General features: G+C 37.3%; 1 long non-coding RNA gene across 1 annotated transcript; it reads left to right on the top strand.

Moving 5' to 3' along the window:
• The first annotated feature begins 782 nt into the window (after positions 1 to 782).
• Positions 783 to 23,759, top strand: LOC138155909 (uncharacterized). The gene is made up of 3 exons (XR_011167023.1): positions 783 to 989; positions 1,364 to 1,458; positions 23,247 to 23,759. It is a non-coding gene; the product is annotated as an uncharacterized lncRNA (long non-coding RNA).
• Positions 23,760 to 23,829: the final 70 nt, after the last annotated feature.

Here is a 23,829-nt window from a genome sequence, read left to right as displayed (position 1 = left end):
TTTGCACTCTAATCAAATTGTCAATTAATCAACAAATATTATTAAATACCTACTATATTCCAGGGACTGTGCTTGGTGCTAAGGATAAGATAATTCATAGACTCAAAAAAGCTATTTTCTTAAGTAGAATGTATGTTCTTTGGGGGATAGAAGCAGTTTGCTTATTTATAATGAATTCCTATGACTGAGCACTGTACCTGGCATAGTTGAGTCATTTTTAGTTATGTCCAACTCTTCATGACCCTATTTGGGTTTTCTTGGCAAAGATATGGGAGTGGTTTGCCATTTCCTCTCCAGCTCATTTTACAGTTAAGTAATTGAGACAAACAGGGTTAAGTGACTTGTTGAGGGTCACACAGCTAGTAAGTGTCTGAGGCCAGATTTGAACTCATGAAGAGTCCTCCTGATTCGCAACTGAGTGCTCTATCCACTGTGTCACCTACCTGACACCTGGCATAGAGTAGGTGCTATTATATGCTTGGTAAATTAGATTTGATTCTGACTTTAAGACTAATCCTTTTGCCAACATATGCCACTGTCTCTCTCTAAAGTCCCTTCTGGCTCTAACATTCTGTATTCCCACAAATCTAGATCACTGACCCAAAGTCACTAAGTTAGAAGTGAAGCCAAAATTAGAACTTGGGGCTCCAGACCACAGCCTTTTACCCTTTGTAGCTGTCCATGTGCTGACATAATACTGGTTTTGAGATTTATGTGCAGTGAAATCCTCTTGCAGATATCCATTTCAAGTTTTCCCAACTCCTGGGCAACCTACTTGATGAAGAAAAAATGTTTTCTCTACCAATTAGTTTTGAGGAAACCTCATATGTTGGTAATTGTAGCAGACAATGGTTCATTATACTTCCTTGACTTGAACAGAGAGAACAGTGTTATTGAAAAAAGTTAGCATATGCTGTTGAAGTCTAATGTTACAACTAAGAAACCAAGACCAGAAGAGCTATTCGACTATATTTGGAAAATACACTGAGGTAAGTGATTATATTTAAAAGAAAAATTAAGACAGTTTATCAACAGAATCAATAAAGATATTATGTCATGTCTCCATGAGTGTTTCATGGATAAGAATAATATGTTCATGCTTATAAACTGCCTTGAAGTGACTGACTCAAAAGTATTTCTAAGAGTTATCCTATTATTTTGATTATATAGATCACATTTCCCACCTTCCCACCCCCACCCCAACCTGGCATGTAGAAAAACTGATTGTGATCTATACTAAGTGCTTTAATGTATAACCCTTTTTTTCTTTCAAAGAAGTCTCATTCATTCAACAAATATTTATGAATTACTTCCTATACGAAATTAATCAATAAGCATTCATTAAGCATCTACTGTATTCCAGGTCCTATACTGGGTTTTGGAGATACAATGAAAAAAATGAAACAATCCTGTACTTTAGGAAATTAAATTCTACTAGCAGAGAAAATATGAACCTATGTAAGTATATCTAAGATATATATATATACAATGTACATATATATATGCACAATAAATAGAACATGTTTAAAAATGCTTATACTGCTTATCTTACAAGATTGTGATGAGAAAATTTCTTTGTAATCTTTAAATATGCTAAATAAATGAGTTAGCATCATCATCATCATTTGAGATTATCTAACACTCACTTCTCTTGGTCTCAGTTTTTTCATTTGTCAAGTGGAGATAACTGTACCTGGCCCAACTTAGGGAATTGTATTGAAGGTCAAATCAGGTAGTGGTTTTTATTAACTACCCTATAGATTTTACTAAATACCTAATCATCACATGGGCAGTTAGGTGGTGTAGTTGGTAGAATGTCAGGCCTGGTATCAGGAAAACTCATCTTCCTGAGTTCAAATCTGGCCTCAGATACTCACTAAGCTGAGTGACCCTGAGCAAGTCACTTAACCCTGTTTGTCTCAGTTTCCTCAACTGTAAAATGAGCTAGAGAAGGAAATGGCAAACCACTCCAGTATCCTTAACAAGAAAACCCCAAATGAGGTCATGAAGAGTTGAATACAACTGAAAAACAACTAAACAACAAAATCATCTCATGCTGGACCCTGTACTAGACTGTAAAATAGATAAGAAGCTGGTATAATGTCATCATAATTGTTATCTGTACAGAAGGGTGCTACATGATTACAAAACCTTCATGCCATTACGCCTATCATTTTATAGAGGATTATAGAATCATGGAATTGCAACATTTGAGAGTTGAAAGGGAGCTCAGTGGCCATCTAGTCAAGCCCCAACATGAAAGGAAATCTACACTACCATCTAAGTGACAAATAAGAGGAAGCATGATATAGTGGAAAGAATTCTGGGCTTAGAGTCAGAACCACAAGCAGGTGGAAGTTTAAGGAAATATTATATATAGAAAGCTGTCCTTGAGTTGATCTATGAACTAAACTGGAGATGTTAAGTACAGAAATGAGCAAAGAATACATTCCAAGAATAGCCTTTGCAAGATATTGTGTTAAAAAAAAAGATAAAAAAAATAACAAAAACAAAAGTTCCTTCCCCCCAGGACCTAACATTCTACTGGTGTGAAATAATACACAAGTATATATATCAAGACAATATAATGTGAAGTGGAAGAGAGAACCAGCAATTAGCAGATCAGCAAAAAGTTTCTCAGAAGTGCTGGCACCTGTGTTGAGTATCAGGAAGCTAAGATTTCTAAAGAATGGAGACAAGGAGGAAATACATATAAGACATGGAGAATAGTTTGTGTAAAGGAAGGGATACAAGATATAGAATATAGATATAGAATATCATAGTATGTGGGCAACAGCAAGCAGGCCCATTTTGACTGGACCAGTAAGTTTTTAAAGGGAGTAATGTGAACTGAATCTGGAAAATTAGGTTAAGTTCAGATTGTTAAGAGTTTTACATACTAAAACGAAGAAATTGTGTTTTGACTTAGAAAAAGCAGGGAACTATTGGAGCCCCTTGAGCAGGGCAGTGGGGGGGAATGTTTAGAATCAGATTTGTTCCTTAAGAAAATTATTTTGCAGTTGCTAGAAGGATGTAGTGAAAGGATAGAGTCTGGAAGCAGTGAGAAAATGTTGTAGGGGGACTCTTTTTTGTGTATGGGTTGGACTGGTGGTCAAAATAGTTTAAAAGTGAAAGGGGACATGGACTTGAACTAGGGAAGGGAAAATCTGAGTGAGAAGATAAAGATAACTATGAAAAGAAAGAAGGAAAAAAGTGAATGAGTAGAGCAGAAAAAAGAAAGAGGTAAAGGAGGAGAAAAAAGAAGAGAGGGAGGAGGAGAAAGAGGAGGGGGAGAACAACAGCTCACATCGCAATTTAAAGTCAGCAGTGTAAATGTCATCATTACTTTACTGCTGTGGTCACACTTCAGAGAAATGTTTAAAAATATTTGTGAATCTTTTACTTAAAAACACATGCAGACAACCAACTATAAAAGTATGTGGAAGCATTTTTCACTTATTGGTTTGAGAAGAACAAGCCTGTCCAGAGAATGCAAGACTGCATAAAACAACGTCCTTTATTCCTGACTGCTAAAGCCATTGCATGGTGGACCAGATTCTGCTATTATACAAGCCTCTTAGAGCCAAGACAGGGAAGGGCCTGTGCACTCTGGGAACAGTGAGAATTTCATGATAGCTTTGTGGGCAAAGGAAGAGTGAATCACTTGCCAATGGGCTGTTATTTTTCATTAAATGAGCATCTACCTCTAACTTTCTCTTGCAGTGCTCTGTTTATATTATGGCAGTGACTCTGGGTTCTTGAAGGCTATCCTGTTGAAATGCACATTTTAGCAAATAGAAAAAAAAAACTTCAAGTATAGATCTAGAGTTGCATTGTGCCACTAGAATAGAAAATGCATACACTGAACACCCCTTCCCCCAACATTAAACTCACCCCAGTGGGGAATGCACTCCCTCCCCTGCAACCTGGTTCTAGGTTGCTAGAATGGAAACTCTGAAGGCAGTGTCACCCTCCGTTACTTCCCAAACATACCATCATGAGCGTAACTAGCCTGTAGTCTATTACCAAACATGACTTGTACATAAGAAGTGCCATGTGAGACAATATCAAGGCATGTAGCCTGAGTGAGGGACAGCAGATGTATAACCTGGGTACTTCACTACCAGCCAGCAAATATTCAGTGACCAAGGTTTCTGTCCCACCAGGGAGCTCCTCTGAGGGGAGTGGGGGATGGGGGGAGGGTCTATAGAAGGACATGGACAAAAACAATAGATCATGGGAAGGCAGTGTAGCATTGAGGAAAGTGTTGGATAGAAAGGACCTAAGTTCAAATCTCAGCTCTGCTGCTTACTACCTTTTTAACCTTAGAGAAGTCAATTACCCTCTCTCAGCCCCAACTTCATCTGTGAGGGGAAGTGGTTAGGTTAGACATCTTACAAGGTCATTTTCAACTCTAGATCTACGATCCTATGAAATACGAATGGGTAGTGATTTGTATCAGTGAAGGGAAATGTGTATAGTGATAAGATCATTAAGCCATTGACTAATAATGGCAGCTGATTATATATTATTTTAAGTAAGAGTCAGTGAGGAGTGATAATAGCTAGAATTTATAAAACACTTTAAGGTTTGAAAAGTGCTTCCCATTTATTATCTCATTTTAATGTCATAACAACCTTGTGTGATAGGTGCTATTATGAACCCCATTTTACAGATAAGAAAATTGAGGCTGAAAGAAGTTGAGTGACTAGTAATAACAATAGCTAACATTTACACAGTGCTTTAAGGTTTGAAAAACACTTTACAAATGTTATCTCATTTGATTTTCACAACCCTGGGAAGAGGGTGCTATTATTATCCCAGTTTTACAGATGAAGAAACTAAGGCAGAAAGTGGTCAAGTGGCTTACCTGTAGTCACATACCTAGTAGGTATCTGAGAGAGGATTTTAACTCAGGTCTTCCTAACTCCAGGCCAAGGACTCTGTGCATTACACTAGCTGACCCTGGAGTTAGAAAGACCTGACTTAAGTCCCTGTCTTTGAAATATACTGGCCATATGGCCCTGGGCAGTCATTTAATCTCTCAGTCTTCTAGCTCCCTAAGACTGTTTCAGAAAAGATGTAAATAGTGATAAAGGAAGTTCTTTATAGGGAATTGCTTGTACCAATGAAATCACAGGTTCTGTTCTCACAACATGCTATGAGGTACCTGCTACTATTAAAGTCTCCATTTTTCAGATGAGGAAGCTGGAGTTCAAAGAGAGGTTGAAAGTGACCTTTCCCATAGTCACTCAGCTAGTATGCATTTGAATTGGGATCTAAACCTGGGTTTTCCTGATTTCAAGTCTAGTATGCTATTCATTACACAAGGCCTCCCCTCAGAAGTTAAAAAATGTTTTAAAAGCATGCTTTTTCTGGTTCCCACAAAAAATTGCCAATCAGAATGAATGCAGAGACATTCAAATCAAAGAACATAAGAACCACAAGAGACCTCCCAGACCATCCAGCCCAATTCATTCAATCACTTTTTTCCCCTTTTATTAAAAAGTCTTATTTTTAAACCACGGTCATTACCCAGTATAATGCTCCATCCCCAAAGAATAGATTGTTCCAGGAAAAACAAAAACAACAACAAAAAAACCAGCTAAGGAAAACTATCCAACAAAGTCACCTTATCTGACACCTAATAAGATATTCTGTGCCTGTAGCTGCCTATTTCTCTACTAAGAGGAAGGAAGTTATGTTCATTCTGTTTTTCATGAATCAGAATTGGCCACTGAAATTAACTTGAGTTCCTCGATCTTTGAATTTTGTTGACATTTACATAGTTGCAATCAGTATGTATGTTGTTCTCTAGACTCTACTCTCTTCATTCTGTATCAGTTCATCAAAGTATTCTAATATTTTTATTAATTTCTGAAACTGATGGTTTCTTGCAGCATGATAATATTCCATTACATTTTTGTATCAGAATTTGGTCAGCCAATCTTCAAATGATGAAAACTATTTATTTTACAGACGAGGAGACTGGTTTACCTAAGTTCACACAGATGCTGTTATTGAGTCATTTCAGTTACATCCAACTCTCTATCCCTCCAGTAGGGGTTTTCTTGGTAAAGGTGCAAGAGTGGGTTGCCATTTCCTTCTCCAGGTCATTTTATAGTTGAGAAAACTGAGGTAAACAGGGATAAGTGACATGCCCAGGGTCACATAGCTAGTAAGTGTCAGAGGTCAATTTTGAACTCAAGTCCTCCTGACTCCAGGCCTTGATCTTTATGCATCATGCCACCTAGTGGCAAAGCTGGGATTGGAGTCCAAGTCTCATGACTCCAAGTGTAGTACTTTCAGGGTCCCTATAGGATCAAAGAATTAGAACTCAGAGGCTCATAAAAAGTCATCTATTCCAACACCTCATTTTACAGATGCTGAACTGAGGCAGCAAAGTCAAGATCTGAACCCAGAGCCTTTGCCTATAAATCCATTTTATAATTCATAGTCTTTCAAATGGGATATCCATAGGGCATCATTTGGAAGGCACTTGGAGACACTGGTTCTTGGAGACACAAATGCCAAAAGGATCCATTTAGAGTCAGAGGGGACTCTCTAATGAGGAAAAGGGAGAGAAGAATCTGATCTGTTTAGGTTGGCAAAATGTGAATGGAATCTTCCCTGAGCAGCATGAGCCTAAGGGGGTGTCAGATTAGTCTGGGTTGGGTGAGAAATTTTGTCAAAGTTTCCACTGGCTGAAAGAGAATTCCAGAAATATATCTTTGTTTGACATTTGGGCGTCTGAACTCAATTGCACAGTTTGAATGGGTCTGAGTCTGGAGAAAAAAGTTCACACAGTGCTAAAAATAACTGCTAGACAGGTATGCAGTTCTTGCCAAGTTTAGAATGTTCTCAGAATTCAGCAGCCACAAGAGTGGCCAATTGTTTGGTCATGTGAATTTGCTTTCAAGATAGGAACATTTGTTTTCAGGGTAGAAGAGTGTAGAAATACTTGGTTAACCATTCTCATCTCCAAATATTCCCAAACAGCAAACTCATCAGTAACTTTTGGTTATAAATATTAACAAAACCAAGATCGTAAATCCAACTCTGAAACTATGAATTCACTCTTGTTTTCCATGGAAATACAACTTGGAAAAACCATTCCAATGGTCAGTCTACTCTAAAGAATTCAAATGTGTTATAAGCATTCCAACCTGATATATTCTGAATAGCCACACTACATAAAACCTTTCCTCACATTTTTTTGTGCTTGTTATCTTAGTGATCTTACAGTATGGAGTGGGAAGAAATCTTAGAGATGTTCTAATTAATTCCATTATTTTAGAGCCGAGGAAACTGAGGATCTAAGTTGTTGCAGAGTTAAGATGTGAACTCACATTTTCTTTTCTGCTAAAAATAAAAATCAGGAAAAAAAACTGACATATTTTCCCCCTATGGAAATGTGCTTGGTAAAGGGATTTCTGTGGGTAAGCCATTCAATTTGATAAATGTGTTAAGTGCCTATCACATACAAGGCACTGTGCTGTGTTGAAGATGCAAAGGCAAAACAACCAACCAACCAACTAAACAACCTTTCTCTCAAGAAGCACCAGGTACTGTGCTAAGTACTTCACAAAATATCTATATCTGTATCTGTATCTATATCTATATATCTTGTGTGATCCTAGATTCAGAAGATCTGAGTTTGATACTGAATAAGTTAGTGAAGAGCATAGAGAAAGAAACTTTTGTCTGAATTCTACTTCACATACTCAATTTACAACTATAGTCAAGTCAGCTAACAACCTCTCTGAGTTTCAGTTTCCTGATCAATAAAATGAGGACGTTCAACTAGTCTGACTTCTGATTATTCCTTCTCTCTCTAGATCAACAATTCTATAATCTTATGAACATCTCTGGGCCTTGATTTTCTCATCTATAAAATTAGAGTTTGTATTAGATGACCTACATGTGTCCTCTCTAGACTTTATATCTGTAAATCCTTCATACTAATTGCTTACCTTATCAATACAATTGACATCATTTTTATAAAGATGATTCCAAAACTAAAAATCTAGGTGATGGGAAGAATAACTAGAAAAATTGTGATGCCCAAGAAAGAAGCCAACACAGAAGCTGCATTTATAAGTCACCAGGCACTGTCTTAGGAAATGTGATTATAAATATAATAAATGATGCAATCCCTATTCTCCAGAAGTTTATGTTTTAGTAGAAAAGATAACAAACAAAGATGCATATGGAGAATAAACATTAAAAAAAATGAATACATTCCCCAATTGCTACATGGTCTAAGGATGTAAACAGGCAATTTTCAAGGGAAGAAATCCTGTGTATACATGGGGGAAAATGTTCCAAATCATGATTATTTATAGATATCTAAATGAAAGCAAATCTGAGATTCTCCCTAACCCAACAGATTGACAAAGATAACAAAGTAGAAAAATTATAAATGTTGGAGGAGCTATGGGGAAAAAAACGTTCATTGGTTCGCTGTCAATAGAACTGTGAATGTGTACAATTTTAGAAAACTTATTGGAATTACACACAAAAAGTTAATACATAGTGAATGCGCATTAACCCATTTATACCACTGCTAGGTCTATGCTCAAAAAAGATAATAGAAATATCAAAAGGTCCTATATATAAAAACACTTATAGATATTCTGAGGTAGGGGAAAATCTGGAAACTAAAGATATACCCATTTTTTGAGAAATGGCTAAATAAGTTTTGGTAAATGAATATGAAGAAATAGTATTGTATTGTAATGTGTGATTTCAAAGAGATGTGGAAATACATATATGGTAATGTATAAAGTAATCAGTAAGGAAAATCAGAAGAACAATGACTACTATATCAATATTATAATAATGAACAATTTTTAAGGCTTGTATAAACCTATGAAGACTTGAAATGAAGAAATCAAGAGAACAATTTATATAATAACAACACATTGTGAAGACAATTTGGAAGACTGTAAGAAAAATTATCATTACAATGACCATCCATGATCCCAGAAGAGAAAAGAAGTAATATTATCCCCCTCCTGATGGATAGATTTAATATATAGAATGAATACACACATAAACATACATACCCTCATACCAGAAAGCATAGAAAGAAATGGAACTTTTCCTAAAATGATAAGTAGAATCCATCTAAAGAGATAGGTGGCATAGTGGATAGAGCAGTGGGACTAGAGTCAGGAGGACTTGAATTCAAATCCACCCTCAGACACTTACTAACCATGTGACACTGGGAAAGTCACTTAAGCCTGTTTGCCTCTATTTCTTCATTTGTAAAATGTGCTGGAGAAGAAAGTGGCAACCAGTCCAATGTCTTTGCCAAGAAAACCCTAATGGGTCATAAAGAGTTGGATATTACTGAAAAGACTGAACAACAAAACTATATCTGAAACCTAGAGCAAGGATTATATGTAACGGAGATAATCTATTTCCAATAAGATCAGGGATGAATCAAGGATATTTATTGTCACCATTAATATTCAATAGTTTACTAGAAATTCTAACAATAGCAATAAGACAAAAATTGAAGGAATAAATATTGGAAATGAGAAAACCAAACCACCTCTTTTTTGGAGATAAAATAGTAAATATATTTAGAGAACACTGGAGAGTCAACTAAAAAACTAGTAAAAACAATTAACAACTTTATCAAAGCTGCCATATATAAAATAAACCTATACAAATCATCAACATTTCTATGTATTACAAAAAAGAAACAAACAAAAAAAACCAACAGAAAAATCCTATTTAAAATAACTGCAGATAGTAGAAAATACTTGTGAGTCTACTTGCCAAGACACACAATGGAACTATATGAACATAATTATAAAGCACTTCTTACAAAAAAGACAGATCTAAACAATTGGAGAAATGTTAACTAGTCATTGGTATGCCGAACCAATATAATATAATTGACTTACTCGGTGTCATGCCAATTAAAAAAACAAAGAATTATTTTATACAGTTAGAAAAAAATTATAATAAAATTCCTCTTGGGAAACAAAAGGTCAAGAATATCAAGGGAATCAATAGAGGGGGAAAAAGTGAAAAAGGCAACCTAGAGTACCAGATCTCAAACTATACTACAAAGCAGAAATCATCAAAATAGCTTGGTACTGGATAAGAAAGTAATTGATCAATGGAATAGATTAGGCACACAATATACAAAGGTAAATCACCACAGCAATCTGGTATTTAATAAACTAAAAGGTCTAAGCTATCGGTACAAGAATTCATTATTTCACAAAAACTGCTGGAAAAATTGGAAAGTACTCTAGCAGAAACTAGACTTAAACCAGCATCTCACCCCATATACAAAGATAAAGACAAAACAGATACATGATTTTGGTGTAAATAGTGATATCATAAGCTAATTAGGGGAGCATGGAAAAATTACTTTTCTGATCTATGGATAAAGAAAGGGTTTATGAACAAATTAAGAGAGGATCATAGGAAGTAAAATGTATCATTTTGATTATGTTAAATAAAATTATTATACAATCAAAACTAATGCTGTCGAAATCAGAAGGAAAACAGGAAATTGGGGGAATTAACAATAAGTTTCTCTGAAAAATAAGGAACAGAGCCAAATTTGTAAAAATAGCAGCCATTCACCTGTTGATAAATCGTAAAGTTATATGAACAGGCAGTTTTCAGGGAAGGGGTGGGAAATCAAAGTTCTCAGTAATTATATGAAAAAATGTTCTAAATCACTAATAATTAGAGAAAACCAAATTAAAACAACTCTGAGGTATCACCTGAAATCCATAAGATTGACTAACATGATAGGAAAGGAAAAGGACAAAACCTGGAGGGGAGAAAGAAAAAAATGGGACACTACTGCTTTGGTGGAGCTATGAATTGCTCTGATTATTCTGAAGAAGAATTTGGAACTATACTATAAAATCAAGAACCAACAGTACCACTACTATTTCTGTATCCCAAGGAGATCAAAGAAAAAGGAAAATGACCCATATGTACAAAAATATTTATAGCTATTCTTTGTGTGTTGGCAAAGATTTGGAAATTGTGGACTAGGGGGGATATCCATCAGTGGTGAATAAAGAAACAATCTGTTTCATCTGGTTGTGACAGAATGCTTTTTTGCTGTAAGAAATAATGAAAGGGGGGATTGCAGAAATACATGAAAGACTTGCTTATATGAACTGAGAGAAAGCGAAATGAGGAGAACCAAGAGAAAATTGTACACAGTAAGAACAATATTGTAACAACAATCAACTGTGATAGACTAACTCTGATACATAAAATAATTCATGAAAATTCCAAAGGACTCATGATCAAAAATGCTATCTCCTTACAGAGAAACCTGATGATCTCCAAGTACCAATTGAAGCATTTTTTTCACTTTATTTTTCATGTTTTTTTTTCTTTCTTTTACAACATGGTGTAAAGCCAATCGTGAGCAATTCTCCTGAGGACTGCTGCAGTGAATAACTTTAAGGATCTAATCTCATAATATAGTGAACTCTCTATTTATTCAGCAATAAACTAAAGCAAAACATTCACAACAATATAACATAACAACTTTTTACTAAGGTGGCTACAAAGTCTTAAACATCTAGTAAATCACGATCTCCTCAGTCAATACAGAGTGTTCAAGGAAAATCTTTTTTCATCTTAACTAAAGGTTGGACTCTAATCATCCTTAAGACAATCATCCTAAAGGGGTAGCAGAAAGTACAAACACCATCCACCTCTAGGTCGAAGTAAGTCAAAATCTCATCAGTCAATACAGAGTACCCAAGTAAAGTCCTCTTTCATCTTAACTCAATGCTGACTTTCAAACCCCATGGCTCCTCTTCCATGGGATGACTTCTCCCAGCTCTTGCCTGGATTCACATGACTCTTGCCTGTACTCACAGGTAGGCAGCTCTATGCTCCTGTTTAATACCTCAGCTTATGGGAATTGCTACACTCTAAGCTCTTTGAAGTTTCTGTTCCTCAGGAGATAAAGTTTAACAGAGCTACAACAACATTTATACACATTAAACTTAACAGAGCTATAGCAATATTTACACACATTGACGGCACTACATATCAATTCACTTTCTGTCTGACAAAGTAACACAAATCAACAGACAAGGCTTCTGTCTGAGAAATCAAACAAATCACCAGTAAAGTCCCAGACCTTCTGTAACAGTCCTCTTTCAGAGCTTCTGTAAGTCCTCTTTCAGGACGGCTGTCTAAGAACGAAAGATGGGTGCTTTTGTCTGCCAGAACTACAGACAGAGTGCTACAGAGTGCCAACATCACAAACATTCTCCCTCTCTGTTCTCCTCACTCCCAGCTCTGCTCCAGCTTTTCTCTTCTCTGCTCCTTCCTGCTCCACCCTTCCTGCTCTGCTCTTTCACCAAGCTCCTCTCACTGTGGGCTCCATGTGATGGTGTTAGGCCTATTAAGGGCAGGAAAGGTAGGCCTATTAAGGGTAACACAATGTATACTGTTTCCAACAAAGACTTTTGATACAATCAAAAGTGAGGTTCAAATGCACTCAAATAGCTGAAACAAGCAGCAAAGTACTACTTTGCTTGCCATTATACATGGCTAATATAGAAATATGTTGTTCATGACTTCATATGCATGATAGGTATCATAATTCTTAGCTTCTCAAAGAGAAGAGGAGGAATGGGAGGAAGAGAATGTGGACTAAAACTTTTAAAAATAATACAAATTAAAAAAAATAAATATATACCCACAGTATATATGTGTATGTATATAGATATTATATATATAATACAATAATTATATATAATTACATACATATATGTGTATATATGTATATGTGTACACATACGTGTGAATGCATAAAACCAGTGAAGGAAATTTATTTTGACTATAAGTATTTGTTACAAGAAATTTTGTTTTTTCTCTTCTTGCTATCTTTTTTTGGGGGAGAGCTGAGGGATTATGTAAGAACCCTCTTCCCCCACAACTGCTTTCCTCTTACTTTCTGGCCAATATACCTGGACCCACTGGAACCTCTCATATTTTTCTGGATCACCACTCAGGACTGACTAACTAGCATTTAGGCTTCACAGGTCTTCATTTTCTCTCTCCTGAACTATGTTTTCCCCCATTGTTTTCCCTGGTTTAAGTCTCTCTCCATTGCTCTTCATTTACCACTCCATTTCCAAAATGATTTTCCTATAGAGTAGATCTGACTATGTTACTAACCTGCTTAAAAAACTCCAGTTGTTCCTTATTAACACCAGGATCAAGTATAAAGTCTTCTGTTAAGTATTTAATGCTCTTCACAACATGGCCTCTTCCCATTTTTCCATTCTTTATATACAATACTATACTCCAACATTCTGTGATCCAGCCACACTGAACAACATGCTATCCTATACACACCAACACTCCATCAGTCAAATCAATGAAATGAGAAAAACATTTTGTAAAGCACTTAACATATTGCCTAATATATTTTGAGGAAACTGAGACTCAAAGGGTTGAAGTGATTTGCCCATGATCACCCAAGTGGTAATGAGAATTTAAACTACCCAGGACCTTTAATGCAGATTTAGCACTCATATCACTGTACTATGTATTGTAATCTACTCATGTTCATCACCTAGCTCTCCCTTGCATGACTCTCCATCTCAATTATTTGGAGACTTCATATAACATTCTATGACTCACAACCATATTCCAATAGAAAAAGAGAAGAAAATTATACAGTCCCTACTTTTGGACACCTAAAGATAGAATGTGATGGACAAAAGAGAGTTTAAGTCAAAGTGCTCAGAAATAATTTTCCAGGTTTTATTTTGTTGTTTTTTTTAACTATTTGATTTTCCATTTTGTTTCGTTTTTCTTAATCTGAAGTATTAATTCTATAAGAGTATTTGGGTGGAGGGGGAGAAGGGTATTGCTCATTTGTTTGACTGTCTTTTAATATTTTCATTTACTCTACTTTCACTTCAATGTTCAATGCTCAAATCTGTTTTAAGGATGATTTACATGATCTGAAGTTGACAGAAATTTAATATTTAACAAGGTCAGATGTAATTTATGGATTATGCAGTTTGGATGATGCTGGGTTTACAGTTTGACTGAATGAAAAATTGTTTAGTCAAAGTGCTTTTATCTTCATGCAAGAAAAAATTGAGATGAATAAAGGGCATTATTGATGTCTTCTTTACCCAATCCCACTGATGGAGTTCTGCCTGTCCACATTGGACAGACTTCAAGAACTAAATATTTGAAACTAATTTATGTATAGTTTGTTGTATTTGGTTGTGGTTTGTCCTCAGGAAAGCTGGCAAGTTCTAGAAAGTTACACTTAAGTGCCCTGTGTTTACCTACAAGTTCAAAGGGACACTCTGCAGCCAGAGACCAACCTCCCTCTGGAGAAGAGAATGTTGGACCAAGGCCTGTCTTGCCTCTCCAGAGGAACTAAGAAGCCCTGTATTGAGTGATCTCCAGATGAATCCACTCTAGTTTCCCCTGGGAAATTTAAACATTAGTTAGAAATAGATATGCCTTGTAGTTGGAGTGTGTCTGCCTTTTATTTTTAAATGCTGTTCAGGTTTTTTCTATAGCTGAAGACTGAAACCTGACATTTAGTCTGGTAGCCTCAATAGGTGAGAGACAGTGATGTAGGGGGTGGAGAACTGACCTTAGAGTTCAAAAACCTGTGTTCAGGTCCTCATCTGACAAATACTAACTGTATGACTTGATCCTGGTGAGAATAAGGAACAACTAGAGTTTTTAAGCAGGTTAGTAACACAGTCAGATCTACTCTATAGGAAAATCACTTTGGCAGTGGAGTGGTAGATGAATAGCAATGGAGAGAGACTTAAGCCAGGGAAAACAATGGGGGAAAACAGGGTCTCAGATAACTATCTAACCACAGTCTGCATCATTAGGGGGAGTTGCTTACACTTAGCTTCTGTATATTAAAAAGATAAAAATTGGGGCCTTATTTGTAAGGGGTTTTTTATACATTAACAGAAGTTACTCCTTTCATTCAAGCTGAGATTTTTTTTTTCTCAATGTCCTATGAAGATAAGCATTGTCTGAGAATTGGGGCTAGATGGCATTCCAGAGGTCATCTAGTTCAATTCTCTAGTTTTATAGATAAGGAATTTAATGTTCAGAAAAGTCAGGTGATTTGTCCATAGAGGATACATAGGCAGCAAGCGGGATTTGAACCCATGTCCTCTTACTCTAAATCAAGTATTCTTTTTTTTTAAGCAATCGGGGTTAAGTAACTTGCTCAAGGTTACACGGCCAGTTATTTCTGGGTGTGGTGCTGAGTATCTGAGCCCGGATTTGATCCAGGTCATCCCAACACTGGAGCCGGTGCTCTTACTAGCTGAGCCACCGGGCCACCCCTCAAGTATTCTTTATACTGGACTATGTTGCTTTGGTGTCCAAGGGCAAACTTGGAACAACAGGTGGAAGTGGAATAGAATCAGCTTGAAGTTCTACAAAAGATCAATGTTCTAAATAGTTATTGTTACCAAAAAACAAATAATTGTGTTAACTTAGGAAGTAATGGGTTCTCCATCAGTGGAGAACTTAAAACAGAGACTCTTGTGCCAGATATTAGTATGATAATATTCTCTCTAAGTTCTCTTCTATCTCTGAAATTTGATGATTTTGGGATTTTGATACTACTCACTATTCTGAAATTATAATGAGGATTGCAGTTTCCACACTTTTCCCTGACCTGGAAGGTTCTCTTCATTCCTCCTTTCCACCTATCTGGATTTCTCTATTTTTCAAGGTCCAGGTGTTGTCCTATATCCCTGCCTCCCTCTCTCCCTTCTTCCTTCCTTCCTTCCTCCGTCCCTCCCTCCTTTCCTTCCTTCCTTCTTTCTTTTCTGCCTGGCTTCCTACTTTGAATGTACTACTCAAAATCCACCTGTGAAACTTCATTCCTTCCTAGGCAAGTGTCATCTCTTCCATGAAGGTTTCTCTCTCTCTCTCTCTCTCTCTCTCTCTCTCTCTCTCTCTCTCTGTCTCTCTCTCCCCCTCTCTCCCCCCTTTATCTCGCTGTATCTCTCTCTCTATATCCCTCTCTCCCCCTTTTGTCCTTCCCCTCCCCCTTTGTCTCTCTCTCTCCCCCTTGTCTCTCTGTATCTGTCTGTCTGTTTGCCTCTCTCTCTCTGTATCTCCTTCTCTCTCTGTCTCTCTCACTCTTTCTTTCTCTCAAAATTTTCCTAGGGCATTTTGTCTAGTTCCTTTATTTTCTCTCATCACATTCTGCAGTTTTAAAGTGGTGTATATATTGTATCACCACTAGCAGGATGGAAAATCCTTGATGGCAGGTACTGGGTCATTTTTCATATTTTTATTCCCTATACCTGGTGGCTCCTTTTGCCCTTCAAAGTTGAACATAACATCCTCTATTTGTCATTCAAAGTCCTTAAAAACTTGGTCACCTACAAGGCTTTTTACATCTTACCCTTTCCCTTTGCTACATACTCTGTGATCCAATGCCATTGACCTTGCTGTTCCTTGCACGAGGCACTGAATTTCTTGACTAAGTATATTTTCTAGTTGTCCCCTATGCCTAGAATTCTCTCCCTCTTTTTCTCTGCATATTTCCTTCTCTTGTTTCTTTCAGTTATAGCTAAAAACCCAACTTCTACAGGAAGTCTTTTCTGATTCCCCTGAATTTAATTAATGGAATGCATGGGGTATTCAGAGAGTACCAGCACCTCTGGTGTGAGAACTTGCTGAGCCCTTTTTAGGGCTGCTCATCTACCTTTAGTGTCCACTTTCACCCTGCTCTCACCTGTGGGTTCAAGAATTTGTAGCATGAACAGTGGTCACACCTTGGTAAACCATCTTGGCAGCTGGGCTAAACCAGGTTAAGAGTAACTGATGGGCCTTAGACCCATCAGTATGTTAGGGGGGTGTCTACCCCATTCATATGAAGACTTCCCTCAGTGGAATGGGTAAATGACAACAATTTGTTCCAATAGCCATGAAGGTGAATAAAGCAGTCTCTGTGGAGCACTTAAAGTTTGGTCAGACATCAAAGACACCAAGGTTATCCATTGTGTCCTAGTTCTTTGCCAGTTATCTTTTTTTTTTTTTATTAAAGCAGTCGGGTTTAAGTAACTTGCTCAAGGTTACATGGCCAGTTATTTCTGGGTGTGGTGCTAAGTATCTGAGCCCAGATTCAATCCCCCAGGTCATCCTGACACTGGGGCTGGTGCTCTTACTCGCTGAGCCACCTGGCCGCCCCCTTTGCCAGTTATCTTAAGTTTTGTCCTGCCACTGGACTTTGATGACTCTGAAAGAGAAAGAGAGGCTTGTCACTTTGTGCAACTCTGCCTCATTTAAATCCAGTTCACCCATTAATCAAGATATCATCTGGGATGTTTTAGTCCTCCTCCAAAGCAAAAGACAAACACCAATTCTAGTGCCTTCTCTATGTTGATTATCCCATTTATTCTCTACATATTTTGCTTGTACATAGTTTTATTTTTGTTGTTTTCCCCCATTAGACTGTGAGCTTATTTACAGAAAAGTGTGATTTTCTATTTTCTTTAGAGTCCTATTGCCTACACAGTGTTTGATGCATAGTAGTTACTTAATAAATATTTATTGACTAACTGATTCTATTCACAAATTTGAAGAACTATCCTGTGGATGAAGGATTAGATGAGGTCTTCATGAATCTACAAGGAAAATCTAATAGCCATGAGTAGAAACTGTAGAAACAAATTATGGATCAAAATAAGAAAAAACCTCAACCATTACCAAAATTTAAAAAAAATAAAGTTTCAGCAGCTCTATGGTTCTATATGCCAATGTTCTGGAAAGAGTGCTAGATTTTGAGTCAGAGGATCTATTACTTTTTTCCTGTGCAATCAAGTTATTTACCCTTTCTAGGCCTCATTTTCCTTATCTGCTAAGTGAAGGGTCAGAAGTAGGTGATCACTAAAGCTCCAGCATCAGAGGAGCATAGAAAATGAGTTGGAAGGGATTTCACAGGCCATCTAGTTCAGTTCATACTTGAAAAATTATATTTTTTTTAATAATACACTTGACAAGTTCCAGTCTTCAGTGGAAGACTTCCAAGAAGGAGAAACTCAATACCTTCTTAAGTAATCTATTTTAAATCCCATAACCTTGGGGCAGCTAGGTGGTGCTGTGAATAGAGCACTGACCCTGGAGTCGGGAGGACCTGAGTTCAAATTCCGCCTCAGACACTTAACACTTACTAGCTGTGTGACCTTGGTCAAGTCACTTAACCCCAATTGCCCTGCCCTCCCCCTCCAAAAAAAAAAGAAGCAAAAAAAAAAATCCCATGACCTTATTTCTAGACCAGCCTTATTTCTCTCTACAAGCTTATGAACTCTTTGAAGACAGAGACTATGTTTTAATCCATCACCGTCACCCCAGGACCTCACAAAAATCTATTGCATATAATTATTGCTCAAGAAATTCCTGTTAAATGAAACTCATCTAATTAGCTTGAACCAGTCATGTCAAACTCAGATAGAAATGTATTCCTATTGCCACATATTGACTTAGAAAACTGCAAATTAACATTATCTATGTTTTATTGTATTTTTAGTTATTTTATTAAACATTTTCCAATTCTATTTTAATCTGATTCTGCCCCTCAGGGGCAAGTTACCCACTAGCTGAGAGTTGGACCCATCTGGTAAACCACTGTGGAAACTGCTATGTAGATAGTCATTTTAGGTATAAACTTCAGTATTTAGAAATGATCTTTACTCCTTAAGGCTTGAATGATCTTGACCTCTGAGGTCCCTTGCAGCTCTAGGATGCCATGAATCTAAGCATAAAGAAAAATATTAGGATCCTGGGGTCTAGATGAGGAGGTGAGAGAGTTAAATGGGAAGAAGGTGAATGTGCACTTTTTTTAGGAATCAGTCAGAAAGAGTAACTCAAGTCTTAAGAAGAGAGGCAACCCAAGGTTCCACTATCTCCACTCCCCTTCTGCTTCTTCTTTTACCTGTTTCTTCAACTTCCTTATCTAAGGCTAAGATTAAGAAGCATGCACCTGGATGGGAAAGGGAGCCCTATAACCTGTTTCAAAGCTCATAAATCTTTTCCAAACCAAACTGAGTGTCATGGAACCGGGCAAGGGCCATAGGTACAGATTGAAACAAGCTCATTAGGCCAAGGTCTCAATATAAGCAGGGGCATGGTTTTGCCTGACTTGTTTCCCTGATAAGTGCCTTTGAAGTGTCTGACTTAAACAAACTTTTAAAAACCCTGATCCCAAACCACCCCGCCTGGCAACTTTGATCTGACTCTGTACAAATCCCTTCTTGGAGCCTCCCCCAGGTGGAACTGGCGACAAGAAGAGGTTATAACCCTTGCTCTTTTGGAAGGAGAAAGAACCAGGTTACACAATATCCACAATATGGATTAGCTTTACCTTTATACATATTTGTAGACCCCAACGTTTCTATTTTTTCTTTTTCACTGGAACTTCAGATAAGCAAATAAACAAATAAGACTAACCATTCTTGAGTACATAAGGATGGTGTATTCAAATGTGTGAACCCTAACTGCAAACTGACTTTTCACATTAAAATTATATGCTTATGTGTGAAAATCAATGCCTGAGAAGAAAAAAAAAACATGGGGGATGTCATTTCAGTGAATATGAATAGGAGGAGAAACAAAAGGCATATTGTGATAGGAATATATTAAAGATCATTTGAAATGAGAAAAGACATAGATGATGATTTCAAGAAATCTCAAACATGAAAAAGAATTATGATGTAACAGTGATAGAGAACTTTAATCGTCTAAACTTTTTCCTCCCATAAAAGCAGGTAATTTCTTGACTCTGTCTTCAAAGTGTGAAAAAAAATGACAGGGGAACTAGTGTTATAGACCTATTCTAACCAATAAGGAAGAATTATCTGCTAGAAGAGAAATTATATAAACATTAGGTGTATGTGATCAGTATACCTTGAAAATTCTAATAGTTAAGTGAAAAAATCCAAACATAATAAATATGCTGTGGGCTCTAGCTTTTTTAAAGTCAGTTTTCCAGAATTCAGTGGAAGAAAAAGGAGGATTTGAGGCATAAATTCTACAGGGGAATTCAGTCTAATAAGGATGGAACAATGAAATTAACAATGAAATTTTCACAAGTACAAATTATTACACAATAAGGAGGCTATATAACTACTTGCCAGATATGTTTCAGAGTTGACCACAGTGTGACATTCAACTCAGAGCAGAAGTCTTATCATTTTCTCTCTGTCCATATGCAGTATGCTTGCTGGCTATCAGGTGATAATCATCTTGCACATATCTAGACTACATCCCCCATCAGAAGTTAAGAAGTTTTAGAGGAGGTACTAAGCAACTGAAAGGCCTATACAGAGAAGATTGCTCTCAGCCATCTCCTAAACCTCCTCCTGGTTAATCTGCCAGATCTAGAGGTATGGCCAGGAACAACTTAAGCCATGTTCACCAATGGAATTAGGAAAAAAAATATTAAAATGAAGGGAGATCAATACTTTATCTCAAAGTCTTGATATAAAAGCAAGGGGAAGCAGAGAAGAAAACAATGGAAATAAGATTTTCCAAGCTCATTATTAGCACAAAGGACTACACAACACCTAGCAGTCATAGTACCTAGGGCTCATCTTTCCTCATAGCCTCTGGTAACTTTGTGTTCAGGATCTCTTTCAATGTTTTTTTTTTTTTAAGCAATCGGGGTTAAGTAACTTGCTCAAGGTTACACAGCCAGTTATTTCTGCTGAGTATCTGAGCCCGGGATTCGATCTCCAGATCATCCCAACACTGGAGCCGGTGCTCTTACTCGCTGAGTCACCTGGCTGCCCCTAAGCAATTGGGGTTAAGTAACTTGCTCAAGGTTACACTGCCAGGTGTTTCTGGGTGGGTGCTAAGTGTCTGAGCCTGGGATTCTCTCTCCAGGTCATCCTGACACTGGAGCCGGTGGCTGCCCCTAGTTTTAACTAATTCTTTTTTTTTTTTTTAAGCAATCAGGGTTAAGTAACTTGCTCAAGTTTACATGGCCAGTTATTTCTGTGTGTGGTGCTAAGTATCTGTGCTGGTATTTGATCCCCAGGTCATCCTGACACTGGAGCCAGTGCTCTTACTCCCTGAGCCACCTGGCCACCCCTCTTTCAATGTTTTAACCTCCATTCATTTTGCTCTGCAGGTGCCATAATTTCAGAACCAAGGCAGTCCTAGTCCTGGCCTTTTCTACGTAGTCCTGTTTCTCTGCTCTCCAAGTCTCTGGCAGGAATAGCTTTAGCAGGCACAGTCCCAGTTGCTCTTGCCCCAAAAGTTCAAATCTAAGGAAAAAGAATCAAGAGAAAACTATGCTGAATGCCTCAGAATCCAGCTTATCCGTGTCATATATTTTTTGTGTTTTACTATGTTAGAACCTTGCCCTTACAAAAATGAGATTGATCTGGGCTCTAGCCAGCAGACCCTAAAGTTAAAATACTATATAATTTGTGAGACATACCATCAGCTTTTAAAATTATTATCAAAAGACAAAGGAAAGATCAAAGAAGAAATAGAAACTTGCTCTTCCTTAGTGAGGAGAAGGGAATAAGCATTCATATAATAGCTGGCAATGTAATGCTTTACTACTCTCAAAGGTAGGTGTAATTATTATTCTCATTTTACACTTGAAGAAACTCAGGCAAGCAAAAGTTAAATGCTTTGTCCAGGTTAACACACCTGGAAAAATGTTTGAGACTGGATTTGAACTCAGGACTTTCAGATTCCAGGACCCAGTACTCTGTCATTGTACCACCTAGTTGTTTTGCCTGCCATTTATAGTGGGTTGGTCAATGACAATAAATAGCAGAAATAAGGTAGAACTTTTTAGTTTTGTGTGCTTCTATTTTTCCCTACCCTCCCCCCAAAAAAAACTATCTTAAGATTGAGAAAGACAGAACAAAAGTTATTAACAGGAAGTTGAAAAAATTTTACCAAACAGTTCATCAGAGAGATACCTAGAGCTTGATTTAGTATCTTGTCAGACAGAATTGGTCAAAACATCTCAAATAAGGCAGTAGAAGTCTATCATATTAGAGAGATAAAACTAAGAAAAAACAAAAGTCTAGTCTCCTTTGCTTGGGCAGGGTTAATTGCTAAAATTTTTGTAAACTTTCCAGATATGTGTTACTTTAAGTCCCTCTCTGTTCCCCTTATGCAAGAAACCTTTACAAACTTAAGAGGGTAAGGTGTTAGTTTCAAAGAATAGAATCGGGTGAAAAAAGAGACTCTATCCTGTATGTTAATCAAAGCTTCAAGAGGAGGGATCTAGATCAAGAAGGGAGATAGCAGAAATAACCAGTAAAAGTGTGACGGTGAGTCAAAATATAGGGTTTGTTGGTGAAGATAATGCTGTAGACTAGTGGCAAGAACTCTAAACTCATTATATTTTCAAAGTGTCCTTATGTTTATTTACTCACTTGGTTCCTTCATTTAATATCTCAGATTTACATAACTAGGAGAAAATATTAAAGAGGGAGGTGGTATACTGAAATGGTAAGAGCACTAAAATCTAGCATTGACTTTGAAGTCAGAAGGCCTGAATTGGAATCCCACATCTGTCACCACTTATTACCTATGTAACTTTGCACAAGTCATTTAACTTATCTGAGACTCAGTTTTCTCATCTGTAAAATAAAAGTATCAGACAAGACTGACCTCTAAGGTCCTTTCCAACCATAGTGCAATGGTCCTATGACTTCCATTTTATAGATGAAGAAACTGAAATAGAAAGGTTGTGACTTACAGTAATGTAATGAATACAGTAGAACTAAGACCCACACCCAAGTTTCTGAACTCCTGCCTCTAATTTTTTTCTTCTTCTGTCTAATGCAATGTCTTTGCAGTCAGATTCCTGTGATATATTTTGAAATCCTTGGTTGAAAAGTGTTGTGGCAGAGCAATCTATTATTATGGGTACAATTAGAAGAATTTAATTGCCCTGCACAAATTTGTACTGAAAAGTTCTCATTTGGATTCTCGACAAATGAGATCTTTTGACTAGTGAACATGAAGAATGTAATGCATATATGGGTAACTCTGGATCTATAGAAATTGAAGGTTGAATTCAAATCAGTATGTGACTGGCCTTATTATAACAACCACCCCCACCCCCACCACCCCCTCTCAGCCAAAGCTTTTAGGAGAATAGCCCAGGTTTATGAACATCTTAGAGTAAGGGATGAGTCAACAAGTATTTATTGTATCTTTCTCTCTCCTGTTCTCAACCTCTTCAGGTCTGTGGAGTTCCTGTTAGTGAAGGTGATGATGGACAGATGGCTAAGTCAAAGAACCCTACAACCAATCATGAAAATGGCACAGAAATGGTATTAAGAAACAAAGATCACAGAGATAAGAGTCTCTGAAATTGATTGATCCCAAATTTCTAAAAAACATACACTTTGCCAAAAAGAAAAAAAAAACATAAAGGGCTGAAGAAGAAGCTAACAACATCAAGGCCCTGAGCACCAAGGCCTCCAAGACCAAGCTTCTCAGGTCCAGGAACCCCAAGGCCAATGCCCAGTGCACCATCCCCAAGATGACCACCAAATATCCAAGACCTCGGGTCAGCGCCAAACACCTAGGACCCAGGAACAAGAAGCACAGTTATATGGCTGCAAGAACCACTGACCCCAAGCTTGACAAGTCCACTGATGCCGATGTTGCCAAGTCCTTTGATCCCAATGCTGACAAACCTATTGACCCCAAGGCAACCAAATCTAACACCAAGGCCACCAAGTCTGACAAAGTCACCAAGTCTGATTCCCAGGCTGCCAATTTTTATCCCAAAGCAGTCAAGTCTGAAGCCAAATTCACCAA

This window comes from Petaurus breviceps, unplaced genomic scaffold (assembly GCF_028583685.1).
Source record: "Petaurus breviceps papuanus isolate PSGF00001 unplaced genomic scaffold, PetGlider_PUasm1.0 98, whole genome shotgun sequence".
Taxonomy (NCBI): Eukaryota; Metazoa; Chordata; class Mammalia; order Diprotodontia; family Petauridae; genus Petaurus; species Petaurus breviceps.
This window is presented reverse-complemented; position numbering and strand designations above follow the sequence as displayed.